This window comes from Puntigrus tetrazona, chromosome 2 (genome assembly GCF_018831695.1).
Source record: "Puntigrus tetrazona isolate hp1 chromosome 2, ASM1883169v1, whole genome shotgun sequence".
Taxonomy (NCBI): Eukaryota; Metazoa; Chordata; class Actinopteri; order Cypriniformes; family Cyprinidae; genus Puntigrus; species Puntigrus tetrazona.
In genome coordinates this window covers 5322957-5336704 of record NC_056700.1, presented here as the reverse complement: position 1 = coordinate 5336704, position 13748 = coordinate 5322957, and the positions used below count along the sequence as shown (strand labels likewise).

Here is a 13748-nt window from a genome sequence, read left to right as displayed (position 1 = left end):
GAATATAACACGAACAGTAGTGCACATGTCTTCAAAATACTAGAACAACACAACATTCTTCTTGTTGCGCTGTTCAAGTAACGAAAATAAGCATCAACAGTCTAATATTCCCAAATATAACTGCAATGAGTTCATGTTCTTTACTTCTGGGTAGCTATATCAGAAAATGAAATTGTAACTATGCAACCGTCCTTCTGATTTCATCAGTGTGACTTTATCTCTGAAAAGTACTCTTTCTGTATAGAAGAAGACATGCAAACTTGTTAAAATCATCTGAAATAGCAACATATGTTGAGCACTGTTACATCTAACTATTAAATTTACTATTAATTTAAACTATTATTATCTTTCCAGTCGTAAATCTATTTTGAGCGATGACAATTGTCATTGTCGACAGATGTTCTGGCACCCAACTCAAACAATGCAGTGCATGCTGTTGAAAACACATCGTCCCAAAGACAATGTCAGACATCTCTATTCTTCACTTTCTGTCAAGGCTCACTATGGACCAATGTCCTCACAACAACATTCACTACAGAAAAATGGTGTCTCTCAAATTTCAATCGACTATTTTAGTGCCATGTACTGAAGACTGCTCTCATTAAGGTACTAATGTTTCTATCTCGGATAGTGATTTTATCTCATTATTGAATAACATTATCTTGGCATAACATTCAACACTATGCGATCACAACATTCTCGCTGAATGAACTTTAAGCTATGTTGGCATTGGAGAAAAGCGCGCAACATGGTTTAAATCGCCTATCTGACAGCTAACTCGGCATTAAACTGGTATCTGTCATTCTGAAGTAAAGTATGGAGCCACTCGGGCTCAGTGCTGGGGGCCGTGTACCTGTATACCTCTGGGAAGATGTATCGGTCATGTCCAACTTTCACTGCTGTGCTGATGATACTCAAACTCTACTCTTTCGGCGCGGCCTATTGATACGCAAGTGAGCTAACGAATGCATGTCGACATGAGATGATAGTAACTGTAATGTTAGTCTGAAAAAACAGTCTCTCAAAACCCATATAATGTCTAAGAACACAGCCTATCATAACACTCTGTTATTCTTCATCATCCCGGTAGCAATGCTTTGTTGTTTAATCTCTTCAAAAATCATGTTTCTATATAACAAAACTTGTTTTCCATCTTAAATATAAATATTACACTTGCCTATTGTGTTCAGTGTTATGACAAGGTGCAGTGTGTAATGCTGAGTGTTTATTCTGCAGCAATGACTTCAGCGTCCAGCATAACTTGACAGAGAAGTCACTGAACATGATGCATATTGCCTGATTTTGTCAACTGGCTCCCTATCAAGCTGTCAGGCAATTTCAAAATGCTGATACACTATAACCTGAATGAACTAGCTCACTCAATATGATGACCCCTGCATTATAGTCACCGTCATGGTGGCTCTGTTGTTGATAATACTGAGAACTATCCAGAAATCAGCTCAGAAGTGTTTTTCTATCTGCACTATTTCTGGAGACAATCTCCCAACTTGTTCAGTGAACACACTCTACTAAATTAATTGAAACACATCTTTAATTGTACCACACATAACACACACACCTTTATTATTCAAATCAGTTACTTTTGGCTGCATTACTAATTTGGAACCGAGAACACTCTCTGTCTGATGTACTTGGCATGTTTGTCAATAAATATCTGCTAATATTAGTCTGTCTCTTTCTCAATCTTATTTCTGTTGTATCATTTAGATAATCGTCAGCAGAGATGAACAGGAACACTAGATGCGCCGTCGACTCTTAGTCACTGCGCACACTAAGTCATTGCACTACCAACACCAGCTGGTTGAAACAGAACTGAAGATGGGTAACAATGCATCGATCAAGCAACTGACTAATCTGATTCTCGAAATTTCATTCTGTGCAGATTTTATTCCTTGCAGCTAACCGCCTGCAATGGTTGAAGACAACTTCTGGTGATGCTCGTTGGTGTTTCTGGGAACAATCTCTGAATTGTAAGTGGTCGCCGTCGATACTATCTGTCTTTGCACTGTGCAGTGCTTTGTTGCCATAACGCTATATAACAAAAATGATGATTGGTGAAAATGATTCGTGATAAGTGACGTGGCGCAAACATCTGCTTTGAAGTATTGTGCCACAGAAAATGCAAATAATACGGCCCAAACCATCGACCTACTGCAAACTATCTGAACATCTGGCTGTCTGAATGTAACTCTCCTAGATATGGAAGACGACAGTAATTCATTAGAGGCTGTATGCTCACGTGTCACAACTTAGGTACCACTGCTAACTCCACTGGCTAGCATTGTGTGCTAATGTAGCTACTGTGCTGCGCTTCATATGTGACCCTGTGAAATATGATGGTGGACTGAGAATCAGAGAAGTACTTTGTCTTTAATTGAGGTGGTAACTGTGTTTATAATTTTTATTCTTACAATCTGAGTGCCTGGTATCTTTCAGGCTATTCTCTTACTCACAGTCTCTCTCAGTAAAATCTGGTATCCTCTTGATAATTTGACTTTCTAGACACTAACGTGCAAAAGTACTGTCTGAAATCAGATGAAAAATATGCCAACTATTTATGCTGAGCTCTGTCGTCACCCATATGTTGCATGCACTACAATATTGCTTTATTCTCTCTGAGTATACTGCACTCTGCTCTGTAAAATTGTCACCAGCTGGTAACACAACATAATCCTCAGCACTAAGTGACAGTATTTATTTATTATACACATATTTATATATATATATGTATATATATGTATATGTATATATATATATATGTAATAATATGTGTGTGTGTGTGTGTGTGTATATGTAATATATGCTGCTCGTTCTGCTGGTAGTATTCTATTTTCTGTTTTGCAACTTGATTTGAATTACTTATGAAATACAATTTATTCTAAGGATATATAAACCTAATATGAATCTTGCAATTTTGACAGTGCTGCTCTCTGCCACCATTCTGTCAAACACATAGCTCATCTTTGCTCCCACATTTAAAAGATGAATGAACACAGCTTTGACTGTTGTCAAAACAGTATGTTATTAAATATCATACTTTGGTAGATAACATGCTTCTTTCAAAAACATTTTGTGATCAAACCAAGATCTCAAATATTGCTTTAACTTAACAATTACAAAAATAATGAAAAATAATATTTTAAATCTAATGATTCTACTACAAACTTTTAAACAATGAATTTTATCCTCTATGAACAATTATGTTAAAATCTTATAAGTAGTTTCTTTCACATTATTATTACTATTAATAATCAAACACGTATGGTACAGTTTTAATAAAGTCTTTAACAGTCTAAAGCTACAGTTTTTCAGAATTTGTATTTGATTTGCAGGTCTTTCACATTTCTTTACCTTCTTGCATTCCTATAATAATCAGCTAATGTCATTAGCAAGTCAAAAATACTGATGTAACTGCAGAGTTCTCTTTTGCATTATTCGAAATTACTGCATTATTGAATCAAACATAAAATTTGCAAATACAAACAAATATGGTTACAACTGTTCAAGCATGGGTGAATGAACAAACACAGGTCATGCGCAACTAATTAAATTCATTTTTCATTTATAAAAGCCCACACAGAAGTTAACCAAAACAAATGCTTAAAATAGCTTTTAAAAACATCATACTCTCAAAATATTACAGACCCTTGAACCTCTGTACTGCTCATCTCATATGTTAATTGAATGATAATGTTCCTCAGAACACATCAATCACCAGCCTCACCCTAACAAGTAAAATTATAATAACTTCTAAGGCAAACATTGAGAAATCATATAGAGAATTAATAAATGCATAATACAGACCAGATTTTTCATAAATATACATCAGTATTTTACGTTCCTACATCACTATTTTTGCTACAATTAAGCTGTGTCCTTAAAATGTAATCATGTATAATAAGTCTTGTCATAACACAATACAATCTTTTCCTTTTTCTCAGTTTGGTTTTAAACATCATCATAGTTTGTATCATGAAATTGTAAAATATCTGAGAAAAAATGCTTGAATTAGCAAATACCTATAAGCTATATTTTCACAAAACAAATAATATATATTATTAAAAAACATGAAATTTACAAACTGTAATATACATTCACAGGCCATATAATAACAGTGGTTACAAGGTTTAAAAGCCATTGAAAAAAGTCTTACCAATCTGCTCTTATGAAAAAAAATTAATTGATGTAGAAAACCCCTTTTTTTAAATACCATTCAAAAAAATGAAAAGGTGTACATTGATACAAATACTGTTTTTTCATTAGGACTATTATAAAAAGGAGTGTTTTTCAAACACTTAACAGCTGTTGTTTACTGTACTGAGAGTAGTCTTTTTCTCCCAGCAGACCTTTTGGACAGGTCTACAAAAATAGTCATCTTAAAACCTGCAGAATCTGAGAACATTTCAAAGAAAATTAGGAACTGCTAGCTACATATTACTGCAAGAAAAAAACACCCTGTTGTTGGAAAGCAGACACATATATGGTAGAGCGTAAAAATAAACTCCCCAAAATCAGCCTCCCTCGGGATTCTTTCATTTTCCCGTTTGTTATAGTACTTATACGCAATATTCTTGTGAAATCTTCCAAATCTCACACTGCATTTCCCTCATTTTGTGTGAAAAGTTTCTTCAAGTGTCACCATTTTTGAAGCAGAATAACTCTCAACCATTATAATGGGCCACAAGGGAGACCACTGCAGGTTTGGCATTATCTGTTGATAGAGGGCCGTCTTCAGCTGGGTTTGCCTGGTTGGGCAGCGCTGTGGGTCCCAATGAAGCAACCACAAAAGTGAAGTTGTCTGTGCGTCGTCCAGGCCGAACTGGTTTAGTTACCTTTGAAGAACTTTTCAGACTAGAACATCGCTGGTGTTGGTCACAGTTGAAAAGAGCTCTGAAACACCTGTAGAACTAACACAGATAAACCCAGACAGACAAGTAAAATGCATTAGATCAACAAGTCTAAAATATTCAACACATACACTTATTAGTTTGCAGGTTCTTTACACTTGAATTTACTTTTTGACATGCATTCTATATTGTGATTGCACATCCAACATGTCAAATTGAAGATAAAAGTCATGTGTATATACTGTAAGAATTAAGCCCTTAAAACCATGTTGATTTTATTATTCAAATTTAGTACAAACCTATTCCTAATTTTTTTAAAAAAACTACTGCATTAATACTACAGTAAGGTTGTCAATCTGGTCTCATAAAAATATTTACTTCTGTGCATTTTTTCTTTTGCATCACTGCTTTTATGCACCTTACTGCATGCTTCATGACAGTTTCAAAGAGAAATGTGCACAGAGTGATGCTGAAACACAGGTTCAATACGTGGACCCTGGCACATTTATTACGTTAATATAGGTATGTATTGCGGCAGCTCAGAACTGAAATATCCAGGGACTGTCGCTAAAAGGTAAAAACCTATCATGCTGTTAACATGCCCTACACCAAATCCGACCCTAAACCTAAACGACAGAGTTAACAAATGCAAAACCGATATAAAAACACATTTGTTGATGCAACCAAGCACACATAGCTGTTTTGTCAAACCATAGTTACGTGGGATTGAAGCCGGATATGTGTGTTGCTAACATTCAAAAGCATCAGTTTTCAAATGTCCCAGCATATTAATATTGTCTTTTAGTTATAACACGATATTATTCAAGTAATTGTGAGATAATTATGCTTTATTAATTGAAACTTGTAATCGAAATTTGTGTGAAAAGGAATAAAAGGTGTCAGAGTTTTACTGCTTCTAGTGATCATTTCTGCAGTGATTTCATGTCATGTTTATGCCAAGAGACAAGGTAGAAGTTTGTGGTCTATTTGTTTCCCTCTATTTGATTTTATATGAGCTTGCAAATGAATACATCCACATTTATTTCAGTACCTGCACTTCATAAGTGCTGCATCCCACTTAATGAATCATTCCCCCCTGCTAGCAACTAAGAATAAGCCCATCAGCCATGGCTGGGCTTAGACATCAATTACAGCTCGTTTAGGAATTCTGATTAGAAAAGGGCTCTTCTCTTATCCAAACATCCCCATTATCAGTCCTGTCATTTGCAAAGAGACTGCTGTCCTTTTCACATTCATCAACAGTGCCATTTCTAAATGCTATCAAATTCTCACTTAATGATATTTTACTTTTACCTCTAAACAGAACAATTATGCAATTTGAAATTGAATAATTGCTGATAATGTACACTGGCTCAATCATTTCCATGGCTGTAATTAAATGTCTGAGAGTAATCTGAGGTAGTTGTGTCCATTCCATTCAGCATAGTGCAAAAAAAAAGAGAGAGAGACAGAGAGAGAGGGAGAAAAAGGTCATTGGTAATGGTAACAAAGGTAAGTGACGCAAATAAGCAGTGAAATGACATATTAATAATCAGGCATAATAAAGCACAAGACCGGACTTGTCATTTAATGGTGCTGTATCAATTAATGGGTCTGTTTTTATGTGACAAAGGTAAAGACTAAAGAAATTAAAACACTCATACTGTATAACATTGAAAGATAAACATTATAACAAAGACAATTCATGTAATAACTTTGCACAATGAAAGGACCAAAGTTTAAAAGTATGAAAATGTGGTAGAAAAACGGATTAAACAAACAAAACTTTAAATGCTTTCAATGTGAGTGAAAGAATATCATTTAAAAGATTTGAGGCTTTTCATGTAAAGACTAGACTGCATCTGCTACAAACTTCTGTTATTAGTGATCTTGACTACCATTGTGATTTTTCAAATAAAAGACATAGCCAGGTTTGTTATGTCACTTCCCTTAAGAAAACGTAGTGTACTTAGTATACGCATTCTGTTAAGTATACTTATAGTCAACTACATTTTCTCAAGAAACGGTATTTGGAAATGAGGTGTTGAGATATGTTACAAAGTTGACTGTTATCCAAATTATAACAAACCACAAACACCAAACAGTAGCTATCAACTGTTTAAATAGTTGACATTCAGGCAGATTAAATTCATCTCACTGCTGAAACTTCTGCTAACGCCACTCAGCTTACACATGCCATATAAATGGTGTAGCCTATTATTATGGACAGTAAAATAAATATGCATAGTTTTTTGCTGCTTATTTAATTTGGTATGAAATGATTTTATTTGAGTACTTCAACTTTATTTCCTGTGACAATTGAGAACCTGAGACAAAAGTTAAATCTACAAAATTCAAATTAACAAACTTGTGGCATAGTTTGTAATTCATTATATATTTTACAGAAAAATAGTAGTTATCTATATGACATAATACTACAACTATATAGTAATAGAGCAGAAAACATTCAAGTGGAAATAATAATAAAGTTTCAGGGGAAAAAAAGAGAATTTATACATGCAGTTTTTCTGTGTGCTCAAATGAGCTATGAAATCTTCAATTTGTAATTTAATTTCACTTGCATTACTTCATAAAATGAGTTAAGAGGAAGTAATATAGCATTCCTCTCCAGCAATGACTGTCATCCACTATTTAATATGACAGCAATGCTATTTAATTTGGTCTAATAAAATTTCAGATGTTAAGAACTATTTCACAGCTGTACTAAATTGATTAAATATGGATGGCTCATCACTTCTAAATGTTATAAAGGGAATACAAATGTTTTATCAGGAGGCTACATCAGACTATGACATTTGTAATGTAATATGCATGTTTTATTATTAAAATTCTTCACTGGTCTGATACTAAAGATTACAGGAGTATGAAACAGTAAAACCTATGCCCTATCCATACGTTCAGTTGATCAAGTTTTATATCTAACAGATATTTGAGTCACAATTGTCAAAAACTATGGGAGAAAACACAACGCCATACTCACCGGAGATGTTCTGTTCCTGGAATCTCTGATGGATGTTGCTGACCAAGAAATGTTACTTGTATCTGTACAGCATTTTTAGTCTTCAACTCGCCTCAACTCACAGTTTCCATAGTTACGGGCTGGGAGGAATTGAAGACTGAAAATGACATACAGGAGAATCTTTCTTCATCGACTGGAGTGTGATGAATATCCGGAAACATCACTCAGTCCTTCATGCAGTACATTGATAGATTTGCACCAATCAGAATTTGAGTGGCATGGAACACTGAGCATGAGTAACCTTTCAAGCCAAAAAAAAAAAAAAAGGTTTGTATCTCTACTGTATCTCAAATGTGCAGATTGTTTTCAAATGGATTTCTAATTCTTTAGTGACCTGAAAAACAACTCACTTCCTGTTAATTAATAATGAAACGCTATTTATTGTATGTTATTCAACTGTTTCATTTGGTCTATAACTTCCACCAGACTTAGCCACTGAATTAAATACGTTTTGACTTACACTCTTAGCTTCCAGCTGCCTGTGGTGAACTCACAAAATGTACAAAATGACTGACAGGCAGAAAGCATCATGAAAACCTTCTGACTGGCTGAAGCAGAGTTTCCCAAGTTTGGGTTTGTGTGGACACGCAAGAGGGTGATGAAAAGCTAAAAATTAATTATGTTTAAAAATAACTCATTTTAAAACAAAGCAAATCAGAATAGTCTTTACTTCTTTACCTGCATGTGACCATTGTCACATCCCTGAGGAAATCCCTGAGCCAATAAAACATCTGATCATGGCCTGTTAACTTGGTTAGTAAGTCAGACATTATTATGAATTATTATGAGTCAGCACACTGAGTACCTCTGAAGAGCTCTTAGATCACTCCTAGTTCTTTGCTCATTTTCAGTTGGGCCACAACAATTTACTCAACTGAGACTGAGGCTTGCTTTGAATTAATCACTTCATTGACCTAATGGTAATCCCCGCCCCCCAAATGGATTTGCTCACTGTTTTGCTATGACAGCTGCAGTGTGAAAATCTTATCCCACACTTTTGGACACAAAGCTAGTGGAGAGGTTTCATATTACAGTCGGTCATGACCACATCCCGGATCAACACTGTTCATGTATCGCAGGGTACAATTAAATTAATGCAACATTACCAGTTTAAGTGTAAATGTTTGTTTATGTTTTTGACCTACACAAGATGCGAGAAAAGTCCGCTCTTTAGGTTTGTACATAGTTTTTCCTTTTTTGATGCATAAACCCTATTAAAACGATGCAACCTTCGCCTTCCAATTCTTCCACTCTATGTGCAACTAATACTCAACTGCCATTGGCTCATCTGCATTCAAGGGGATGGGTTACCGATAGGTTAATTAGAGTGTCCATGCAATGTCAAATTCACAGTTAAACCATTCAGTGTTATTTAAATAAAAGCGAAAAAGGACAAAAGAATGATAAGTTTCAGGCATTGCTGTAGAGGATATTAATCTTTTTGTACCTCCCCACACATCAGGACTTAAGAAATTAATATAAAATACTTAATAAGAAAATAAATAAAATACAGATAAACAAAATAACTACAAAAAGAAAATTGTTTAAAAGATCACCCTAACTGAGCATATAGATAGATATTTCTTCCACATTGGTCCGTGCTGATGATTTTGATTCCAAGGGGGAATCTATGGCAGCTCTTTGAAGGCTATATAATGAAAATAATGGAAAATAATAAAATTTGGCACACTTGTGTAGATGGCTATGAATAGTGATCTGACAAGTTTAGTATCTCTATAAAATAAACTTCACTATCAAAATGCACTTTTTTGCTTATAACTTTCGAACAGTTTGTCAGAAAATTATGATCTTGGTGTCTGGTGGTGAAACGAGTGGATGTCAATTATGTTAGGGGCAGTCAAATCGTGTGTTTTGAAATTTTGAAATTTGTCATGAATTGCAATATTTTGCAACTACAACAATTTGACATATCTGCTCAAAAATATTTAGGATCATCAACACCATGTCAACCATGTAAACACCAACGCTTCCCGAACGTTTGAAGACGCAGCGCCATTTAGTGTTACATAAATTTTGTGAATTTTTTAAAACATTGTTCAAATGATTTTCAAAGAATATTAAAATAAATGAAAAACAGTGTTTCTCCTACTGCTCTCACAAATTTTGTCCAAAATATGATAATATGATCTTTGGATCGAGCCCACAGAAGTTACTGAACAGATCTTTTATTCATATTTGTTTAAAAGTTATGACATTTTGAACTTAAGGTGATTGGCTCTCAGGCAAACTTTGATCAATTGATATGAAGCTTGATGCACTTCGTCAACACCATATACTGGTTGAAAAACATTGTTCAAATGATGTTTTATTAATATAATTTCATTCCTGGGATTACATTAGATTTGTATTTTGAAGAAAACCAGTTTGAAAGGAGCATATTTTGCTTTTTGGGTTATGTGACAATCAGAGATTAGACTGCACATAAATTGAAATCTACACGCTAATACAGTACACGTTATACTCATAGTCACACATTACTGATGTTGTTAACATTAATAATTTGAGAATAAAGTGTAACAATAATAAAAATATGCAGGGTTTGATGTAATATGAGCTAATCGATAGATAGATTTAATCACCATGGGTAGCAAGATATATGATAATGCTTTTTCCTCAGTCAGAACAAAGCATGGCAAATTTCAAATGACAATATCCAATGAAAATTCTTATTTGGGTCATATATTCCAAGACATAGTTTAGAATCTATAATTAAGAAGTACAGGTTTCTCACCGGTGCAGTGAAAGACAGCTGCACAATCACCCCAAAACATTAGATTAATCCGCACCAGAGCCACGACTGAGCACAACCGACGCATAAAATATAATTCTGCAAGGTTTTCAAACAAAAGAGGCAACAAAGAGGCAAAACACAGCATTAAGTGGAATGAACTGGTTATTTTTTACAGTGTAGAGCAATCTGAATGATCTTTGCCAGGTTTAGGGAAAATTGTGATATTAAGATTTTTATTAAAGTGGCCCTTGGATATGGCATCATTAGTAGTATATTACCAAATGTGACCTAATAAATCCCACAACAACAAACATGAATCAACTTGGTTGCCGCAATTATGCAGTTCTTCCTGTGTAATTTCAGAATCTAGGCCTTCAGTTTCTTCCTTTGAAAGTTTGCTTAAACTGAACTGGTCAAAAAAAACTATTTAAATGGTCTATTTAATTAATAAAGAATTAAAAAAATTCTTTAATAAAGAATTAAAAAAAAAATGCCTAGAATGGTTTTACTGTCTGTGGGATGCAAGGTGAAACCTCCTTTAGAGCTCTTAATTGCTTGAATGTTAAAATGTTGCTCATGCTTTTTCAGAATGAGTGCAAGGAGCTGACTTGCTTTGCTTCCATCTATGTAATATTTCGTAATATGCATTAAATTTTCTGTTCTCAAGTCATTAAGAGCAGCCTTTTGGACATTTCATTTTGGCTGTGTTTCTTTTTAAGTCTAGCAGAGAAGGAGATTTACGAAGGAGTATTACTCTTTTAAAACCCTCTTATAGATGCCCAAAACAAGTCTTGATTAAAAAGAGAATTTTGGTTTAAATTAATAAATAAAATCAGTTCTGCTCTCAGTTGTGAAGAAAAGTCTTTATGTTGCAGTAAAAAGGTATTAAACCTCAATCTGTAAGGTTTATAGAGAGTATTATTCCGAATATGTGCAAATATGGCATTACAATCTGAGAGACTTTTTATGTAGAAATTAAATATTGATTAGATCTGATATTAATGATGATGAAAGTAAAATATTTTTGAGAATGATTTGTAAAAAATAGGTATATGCTTTAGTGGTAGGATTATGTATTCGCCAAACATTGCATACATCTAAATCTGTAGTGGACAGTCTTGATGCTGTAGAACAGTAGTTCCCAAATCTGTCCTGGGGACCCAGGACAGATTTGAGAACCACTGTTGTAGAAGACTGTGATTGACGGATTAGAATGATCTAGAACTGTGTCCAGCACAGCACATTCATGTCTGCTCTTTTGAAAATTGAGTAGCCATTGAGAGATAAAACAAATTTTACAAAACATTTAGAAAAAATTAGGAGGGTTTCTTGGAGGAATGCTACATAAATCCTTTTTATTTTAGAAGATCTAAAACCTTTCTATGTTTGGTAGGAGAGTTTAACACCTCATTTAACTCAAGTCTGCGGTGAACATGAGGCAATATTTAAGCACTAATCACCTATCAACCACTGAGAATATGACAGTTGAGGAAAGTTACATTTCTTAAACAATATAAATCAAACGCAAATCAAACGGCCTCCTCCAATTGGTCTTGGAAATGACGATTAAGAATGGTTTAATCAGCGAGCCGTTGGAACCGTTGTGCTGTCCAAACCCTCAATGTATTTATCAGCATCCTCCAGAGATTCAAACAAATGTTTCTTACTCTTAGTAATGCTGAATAAATCAGGAAAGCTTTGGCGCCTATCTGGTGGAATTTTGCTCTTATGGCCAAATACACCTTCCTATTTTGTGCCGTCTCAGGATTGTAATCAGCCTACAATTCCAGACTCGTTCCTCCAAGCAGAATGAGTTTTGCTTTATGTGGCCCCTTGAAGGATGGCTTGCCTGTCAGAATAGTGGAGAAGACGAAAAATCATAAAACAAGATTTGGGTGAGTTGGAGTTTGAGTACACTCGATGAGCTCTGTCAATCTCGATCAGCACGGACACGCTGAAAGCTTGAGGATCCATTTAAGTATCATTTTTCGCCGAAAATTGACAGGATCGTTCCTTCCATTCTGGTGAGAAGGTTGTTTTTGCACAACCAGAGGAGCAGCAGTTTCAGGATGGCTGTTCTAGGACCACAGTTCTAGGACCGTAGTTTTTTGTGACAGTGCCATCTACTGAAAGGGATCACCAAAAACACTAATTAAAGATGGGTGACATGGATAGCAGATATCAGTCTGTGAGTACCGGTACTCAATTAAGTTTTATTTTCTAAAATTTAAATGATGAAATTTACAAAGGTAAAGTTATTGCTGAAAATTATGAATTACAAATTAATTCCCACAAATTAAGAATTTATGTGATAGTTTTATTAAGTCTTAATTTAAATTTTATCTGATTTAATAAATCCTTGTTGAGCTTTAATGACTATAATGAGTAAATCTAGCCAGCACAATAATTCATGTGGATTTGGTTGTAGGACTCATTGTAGGACAGATTATTAAAATGGTGCTAATGCTAATGCTTGCTGTTCAGTAGTGGTATAATAGTATATTTATATTAACATTTTTCATAGGTCATCATCTATGCCCTGGCTGTCCTGTGGAATGCCTGCTTGCAGGAGGCTGAAAAGATCATCCGGATTATCACTAGAGTCAGAGTAGAATATAAATTACTTTTTGCCCACTGCACCAATTTGTTACTGATATTTTTGTTAACACAACAGTGATTCTTCTCTGATAACTATTTCAGTGAAGTGGAAGAATTTAATAGAAAATTTTACAAACAATTGAGGAAAAAGGTATATATGTTGGTGGGTACTGGTCTTATACAAATTTGGAGTTTGCAATTAGATATCAGTATGATGGATATTCTATATATACCTGATATAGAGATATTAGTTACAATTAAGGATGTTAATCAATATACAGTATAATTCAAGAAACTAAGACTTTGAATAATCCACTTAGTTGTTTTAAGATTGATATAGATTTTTATATTTTTAATTAACATATAACTTACTTTGTTTCAAATTTAGAATTGTGACTCAAACTGGTATTGTAATTAACATCTGACGCATTTTTAATCAAAAATCACACTCTTGATTCTGGCTGGTAGATTAACCAGTCGGACATTGTTG

The 13748-nt window shown here is 34.4% G+C and overlaps 1 pseudogene; it reads right to left on the bottom strand.

Moving 5' to 3' along the window:
* Positions 1-4319: 4319 nt before the first annotated feature.
* Positions 4320-13748, bottom strand: part of LOC122324347 — a 52236-nt pseudogene continuing 42807 nt past the window's right edge.